Source organism: Astatotilapia calliptera, chromosome 13, assembly GCF_964374335.1.
Source record: "Astatotilapia calliptera chromosome 13, fAstCal68.1, whole genome shotgun sequence".
NCBI lineage: Eukaryota > Metazoa > Chordata > Actinopteri > Cichliformes > Cichlidae > Astatotilapia > Astatotilapia calliptera.
In genome coordinates this window covers 19,017,439-19,024,370 of record NC_137434.1, presented here as the reverse complement: position 1 = coordinate 19,024,370, position 6,932 = coordinate 19,017,439, and the positions used below count along the sequence as shown (strand labels likewise).

The 6,932-nt window shown below is 40.0% G+C and overlaps 1 long non-coding RNA gene across 2 annotated transcripts; it reads left to right on the top strand.

Annotated features, from left to right (window-relative positions):
- Nucleotides 1-2,626: 2,626 nt before the first annotated feature.
- LOC113035361 (uncharacterized) lies at nt 2,627-5,014 on the top strand. Of its 2 annotated transcripts, none has more exons than XR_013901061.1 (2): nt 2,627-4,474; nt 4,776-5,014. It is a non-coding gene; the product is annotated as an uncharacterized LOC113035361 (long non-coding RNA). The 2 variants fall into 2 exon arrangements; XR_013901060.1 differs by having other exon boundaries at nt 4,580-5,014.
- Nucleotides 5,015-6,932: the final 1,918 nt, after the last annotated feature.

Sequence of the window (6,932 nt, the reverse complement as noted above, 5' to 3'; positions counted from 1 at the left end):
TAACATACAATAAAGCAAATTAACTAGCAGATGTTGAAAGAAGTAGTGGTCCTTAAAATAAATGACACAAGCACATACTCACAGGAGATTTTAGGACACTTTTATAGCTAAAACAGCAAAATACTTCCAGGCAGCCTGCTAAACATTATAGGTCTTAAGAAAATGAAGAACAATTGTTAGAATTCAGTTTAATAACAGAAAATTACATTTGTTTTACTATTTACAACTTAATTCTCAGTTTTTTCTTTTACATAGAAAAAACAGCTGTTTTCTGTGAATTCATAGTTAATGTCTGTTATTTAAGTGCACAAAAAAGTCCTTTTTTTGTTTGCTTGGTTTGCAGATGTGATAAATATATACACACACAGACCCAGTGCAATGTGTGCTGCATAGTCAAACCTTAAAAAGTGACTCTTGAAGGGCTGTGACAGGATATGGACGTCACACAAGTTAGATTTGAAAACAATCGGCTTCCTAGGCTGCGAGTCTGGAGGATAAGTAAGTGGATGAGCTGGTTGCGGTCTTCTTGGCACAGATGCATATAATTTTGGTGCTTTGTCCTGTGTCTTGTGTGGGCTTAATGCTTAATGCAATAATAGCACACAAAGCTGTTACCAACAGGCCACAATGTGAGCATTGCTCTGCTGCGTTCTGCTTTACTACAACAAAACCAAATAGCTGCAAAACCGCCACCAGAGAGCTGCTGCTCGTACATTTCTGCTCCGTGGAGCAGCATTATCATCCGCAGCCAATGTGTTCCGCCTCCCATCGCCCCCGGGTCATATGCAGAATAAGGCAGTGTAGTAGCTCCACTGAGATGGAGGAAAGGAACAAAAATAAAATAAAGTAAGACAATGTTTTTGTTGTTTTAAAGAGGCTGCTGGAAGGGGCCGTGTTGCAAAGCATCCCTAGGGACACAGAAGAAACGGTAAGGAGATGATTCAGGGGAGGCGGCAGGTAACAGTTCGTCTCCCACTCATGCAGCTTCACGTATGCTGAAGTTCATTAATGGTGTGCATTTCATAGATTTAGCTAACTTTAGTCACAATGCCCTGGGTCTTTTTTTAGAAACTGGGTCACATCAATGTACACAGCAAAATCTCCAGTGTTAAATTAACACTGGAGAGTGTCTATATGGGTCCACACCTCTGAGTGTTAAATACAACACTGTTGAGTGTTAAATTAACACTTTTGACAGTGTTATATGTTTAAAAGTAACCTAGTCAGTTTTGAAGATTAACAATGACTAACACTGAGCAGTGCTGATTTTCTAACACTGGAATATTTCTAACATTTTGAGTTATTTTCCAGTGTTAGAAAATCAGCACTGCTCAGTGTTAGTCATTGTTAATCTTCAAAACTGACTAGGTTACTTTTAAACATATAACACTGTCAAAAGTGTTAATTTAACACTCAACAGTGTTGTATTTAACACTCAGAGGTGTGGACCCATATAGACACTCTCCAGTGTTAATTTAACACTGGAGATTTTGCTGTGTAAACTCAGAATAACAAGCAAAGCAACAAGTTTTGTTTTGTGGTTTTTGTTTGTTTTTTTTCCAGAAATTGTTTTGCATGCATGTCAGTGCTGCAATCTGCTCTGAAGCTGACACGTCTCCTTTTAAGTGCACTATGCATTTGTTCATTTCAATTTTCATGCGATGTTGTGGCAGAGCGCTTCCTATTTCTTTTTAACTTCCTTGAAGTTGAACTTCTTTAAATTTAGCTGCAGAGCATCTTTTTTGTTTATAGAGCTGGCACTTTTAGGCCTACAGGTGGTAATCATAATCTACAAATGCACTGGGACTGATTACCAAATCCATATTGACTTTGCTTTTAAATTCAGAGAAGCTATACTGCAGCAGCTTTGACATTTAAGCATAACTGCCATGCTAGTTTTCTCCTTTTGTGTCTCGAAGAGACTTTATTTTAAACTTTGGGGAAGGAATGCACAAATTTAAAGTTATATTTAGGGGTTAAAACCAGGTATGAATATGCTTTTTGGACATATCTTGAATGAGAAGTCCACAGCAAGTATTTAGAGTATTTTGGGTAAGTAAGCTAAGATTCACATGTAACTGGTCTTGTGGAGATAAAATGTGCTTTTGACTTTGCCCAGTGTAGCAGTAATCAGGACTGGGAGGACAACCCTGATGCTTCTTCACACACAGAACAGGAAGAGAATCACGCTGCTCTTCAACTACAGGAAATACCCTCTGTGCCGATGACGCAGGTCTCAGGGGAAAGCTCAGCAAATTCTGTAGAGGTGAAGCAAACTGTAAACTGTGTAAGTGCAAGGCTGCCTGTGCAAAGCTGTGCAACATATTTCAGCATGGACACACACACACACACACACACACACACACACACACACACACACGTTCACGCATTGAGATACATTATTTCTTTAAGTTCTATCTTGTGTTGTATGTTAAAACTATGGCATACAATTAAGTTTGACTTAGTTGTCAAACACAACTACAGGATATGCCTTTCTCTCCCTCAGCACCAGCTTACACACATGCACGCAAACTAGATGAAAGGACGTAAATCTGTAAAGCTGCCACTAGATGATAAGTCTGAGCAGCGAGATTTCCCCCAGCAACACGTCCAGCGGTCTGCCTAATTAGAGCCGAGTGTATCTGTGGGCAACGGAGTCTGTATCTGCAAATGTAAAGGGGATTTGGCCGGGAGCATTCATTCACTCGGCTGTCTGGTGGGAAGACAATGGTGAGGGCTGCAGATTGGATTTCTTGTTTCCAGAGGAAAAAAAGAATAATGCCGGTTGAATATCCCATAGAGATGGATTTATTGGGAGTGCTGGTATTGGAAAAATCCGGTTAGGGACTTAATCAAAACAGAGCAGCAACAGCAGCAGAGACTAAGCTGAGCCTGTAGGCCAGGCCAAACTGAAGCCAGCCCTGCATATCCTGTCCTTTACCTGTCCTCTCTGTCCTCAGAGTGGGTCCACTCCACTCATTTATCCTTTGTCTGAGCCATTATATGAAAGGGCGTCCTCCCTTCCTGTCCTCAAGGATAAGCCCTCCCTCATTTCTGCGTGTGACCTCATGCAGAATATACGAACATTTTTCTGTCTGTGTGCAGAGTTTTGCTGTGAAACTCCAAATCAGGGATACCTAGACCTCAAGAGTTACTTAAGCACTAATCAGGAATAAAACAGAACACATAGAATATGGATATAATACATCAAATGTAAGGCACAAACACAATAAAACTATACAACAGTGTCCAATGATGTTCAGTTTAAGCTTATTTGGTACATGAAGGTTGTGTATGTGACGTTTTTAAGTTCATTTATTTAATGGTTCTTTGGAACCTGGCGTCCACATGTGTGGACATCACATTTTGGGCCGTCTAGACCAAAATACTTAATTTTGCTCTACAAGGGCCTGATATCCCCTTATGAGGACATTATACTCCCACTGTTCTATCAAAGACATCCTCATATGTGGATCTCATTTTTCTCAGAAACAAAAATCAGGTAAAAAATAAATAAAAATCTGGTAATTCTTTGTTTTTACGTTCATCTCGTCCCAATCAGCCCAAATAGCAAAGAGAAATTAAAAATGCATGCCGTGAAAGAGTTCGGGTCTTAGGAGGTTTAGCTAAACAATTTGACTTTCATTAACAGAATCCCAGCTGCTGGCTGCACAATCATTTCATTTTATTATTTTAATACATGGATGTTTATGCATTTCAATCAGAAGTCAGTGGTATGTATCGAATTACAGGATGCATAACCAGTCAAATGTTTTACTACACATCAATGACTCCTTTTTTTATTTCTTCAATAAAATATAAGAATCTTTAGTTGAGGTCATAAAAGTAAGTAATGAAACAATGCGTAACAATGCCAGGTTAACTTATTTCCTCCTATAGCTATAAGATAATGACCAAAAGCATTAGAAGGAGAGAACTAGGTGATTGGCTTCAAATAATGGAAGTTTCCAGACTAAAATCTCACTGAGATGCTTTGAGATGAAGTGGATAGCAGAGAGAAAGCAAAGTAACCAAAGTGCCACACATTTCTGCAACACTGTTTGGACAAATGTTTCAACCAAAGTTTCGTTTAATGTAAGAAGAATGTCATAAGTGTGCTCATCAGGTTTTCACATTGAATCTAGGATTTAAAATTTAATTACTTATGTAACAAGTGTCACCTGGCAGTTTGTTGCTCTCTGCCAGGTGATTGGCTGAAGAGCTGTGAAAAGGTAGTGGGTGTGTGGGGTGAAGTCAGCGCTCTTCTGTGGAAAAAACCAGAGGCAATTAATTCACTCAGGTGCGAGTGGGTATACTGTCGGTAAGAGACTTTTGCCATTTTTGTTTGGATCTTTTGCTATTGCATGTGCCTATTTTTAATGTGTCATTGGACTTTTTTAGTGTGACCACGAATTTTAATAGAAGAATTGATCAAGCCCTAGATCGACTGCGCGCAGGGAAACTGATCAATATTGTAGGCATATTGAGTGTTTGTTTTAGCTTCATGATTTTGAATGGTTTTATAAAATTGCTATTTTATTGGGTAATATTTTAATTGATAATGTTGTTTGTTTTTCAGCTGTGCTGTCTCTGCTGTCCTTTTTTTTTTTTTTTTTTTTTTTTTTTGTTCTTTTGATTGATTTGTAATTTTGTTTTGGTTAGTCCGTCTAGCCGTAGAGGCGGTTATTGATTGAGAGTAAGTTTTGTAAGGGCGGACTAACCTCTCTTTTGTTTTTTTATTTTAATTGTTTGTGCCACTTCCCTTTATCTCTCAGATCACAGGCCATACATAGCACTGATTCCCAGTTGCGCTGAGACCCGAATTGTTTGCAGTGTGTGCCACGATTGCAGTGTCGCTAAGCGGGGTGTGACGGGTTGCAGTGTTATTTCGCGCAGTTTGTATGGTAAGTCTCATGTGCAGCTGGGATATCAGCAGGATGTGTTGTAAGTCCTGTCTGGAAACGACTGGGAATTTGTATGTTTAACTCATGTAATAAATAAATGATCAATTATTTCTTTGCCCCGTTTACTCATCCCTTGTCCTCGGTTACACTTATTTTTAATTTGTACTCACACTGACACTCACCGGCCACATTACTACATACACCTTACTAATACCACGTTGGATCCCTTTGACCTTCTTTATGATTTAGGATTCGTGTAGATTTTGGCTCATATTCAGTTTCAGCGTTCAAGAAACCAGTTTGAGATGGGCTTTGTGACATGGTATGTCTTCTTGTTGGAAACAACCAGTGTTGGGACTAACGCGTTACAGTAACTACGTTATTATTGTGGTAACGAGCACGGTAACTAGTTATTATGCCAAAACCAGGAACGCGTTACTCGTTACTGGGATTTAGATAGGGTCGTTACTCGTTACTTCGTGTGGTGGCTATCGCGGAGCTTCCACAGATTCAGTAACATTAGCAAGTGGTGGAGGCAGCAGGTGGATGAAGGAAAAGGGACACAGAAGGAAAAGAGACCCGAGGCGGCCGCCGGTCCAAGTGTGAACTGAACTTCAGGTAAGAAGTTATGACCTGCAGTCTCTCTGGGTCAGATATGAACCAAGTTTAGGTGGAGTTTATTTTCGTTATTCTGACTTTTTCCGTACTGCGTGCTAGCTAGCATGACGGAGTTTCTATACAGCTGGGTGGGTGCTATGAAGTTAATGATGTTGAACTTTATTTTGTTCATAAGTTATTAGAGTTGCCAACCGTCCCGTCTGGTATTCAGAGAAAATATTAGGCGTTTCTTATTGAGGTGAAAAGGAACAGTTTGTCCCGTAATTCAGCTACAATGAAAAAGGCACAAAGCTGGAGTTATTCTGTGTCTTTACTGCACAGCTGCCTCTTCTTCTCTCATCCTGTGCCCCTCCCTCTCCTGTTTCTACTTCAATCATGAAACTGATCAATGATCAGCTTTTCTCTCTTGTTTGTTTATCGCCCACTTTGCGCCGAAAGAGGAAACCAGCGGATGTCGCGCTAAACAACAGCAGCACGTTTAAGCTTGATCAGCTATTGTTAGAATTTATTTAATATTAATTTCTAGTATCAGCTGATGTTTGCTGGAGCCACAGCTGCAAAAAAGCTGCTGGTCATGATATGGTTTGGATATGTGGTGAGAGGGAAACATGAAGATGAAACCAGGAGATGTCCTTACTGAATCATCAGAGCTGAACAGGTGATGGAAAAACAGGTTAACCTTTTAGGTGACATGAATGAGTTGAAGGGAAGTTATGAACTGTTTCTGAGAGACAAATAACCCCAGGATCCTTTTTTAGGTAGCTGACAGCTGGTAACTGTGCAGGTGCGGATCTAGCAAAGTGTTGCCAGGGGGGCAAGTAGGGCATTAACAGGGAAAGAGGGGCACAAAGAAATACTTTTCTTTCTTATTCTCATTTAAAATGTCTCGCTTTTAAAAAATAATTATCTGAATCTTACAACAAACGATTGATAGATGCATATGTACCATCAAAACAGTGCACATCACTGTCACAACAGTGTTTGTTTTCATTCAAAGGCTTTATGATTTTTCCTATAATGGTGGGCCGGTCTCTAGTCAAAATGCCCAGGACGATTTTTTTGTCCCAGTCCAGCCCTGTATGCAGCTCATCTGCAGTCTGGTGTTACCTACATCTTCCTATTCAGAAGGCAGAATTTCCGAGTTCTTAGTACAATCGAAAGCACCACGACTGCAGTTTTTGTGTTGGATGTAAAAGACGCACATGACGCTGTGACGTAGGCTAGAATCATGGCAGCAGTCAATGACGGTCCAGGCGTGGGATTTCTCTCGTGGAAATATGCACATTATCTTTTCCTTTCTATTGGTAGGTGGCACAGTGCACTTGTGGCAAGTAAGCAAGCTAGAAGACTGGCAAAGTTATGGAAGAAACACATTAACAAGAGAATTCTGAGTAAAACCAAAGTTACTTT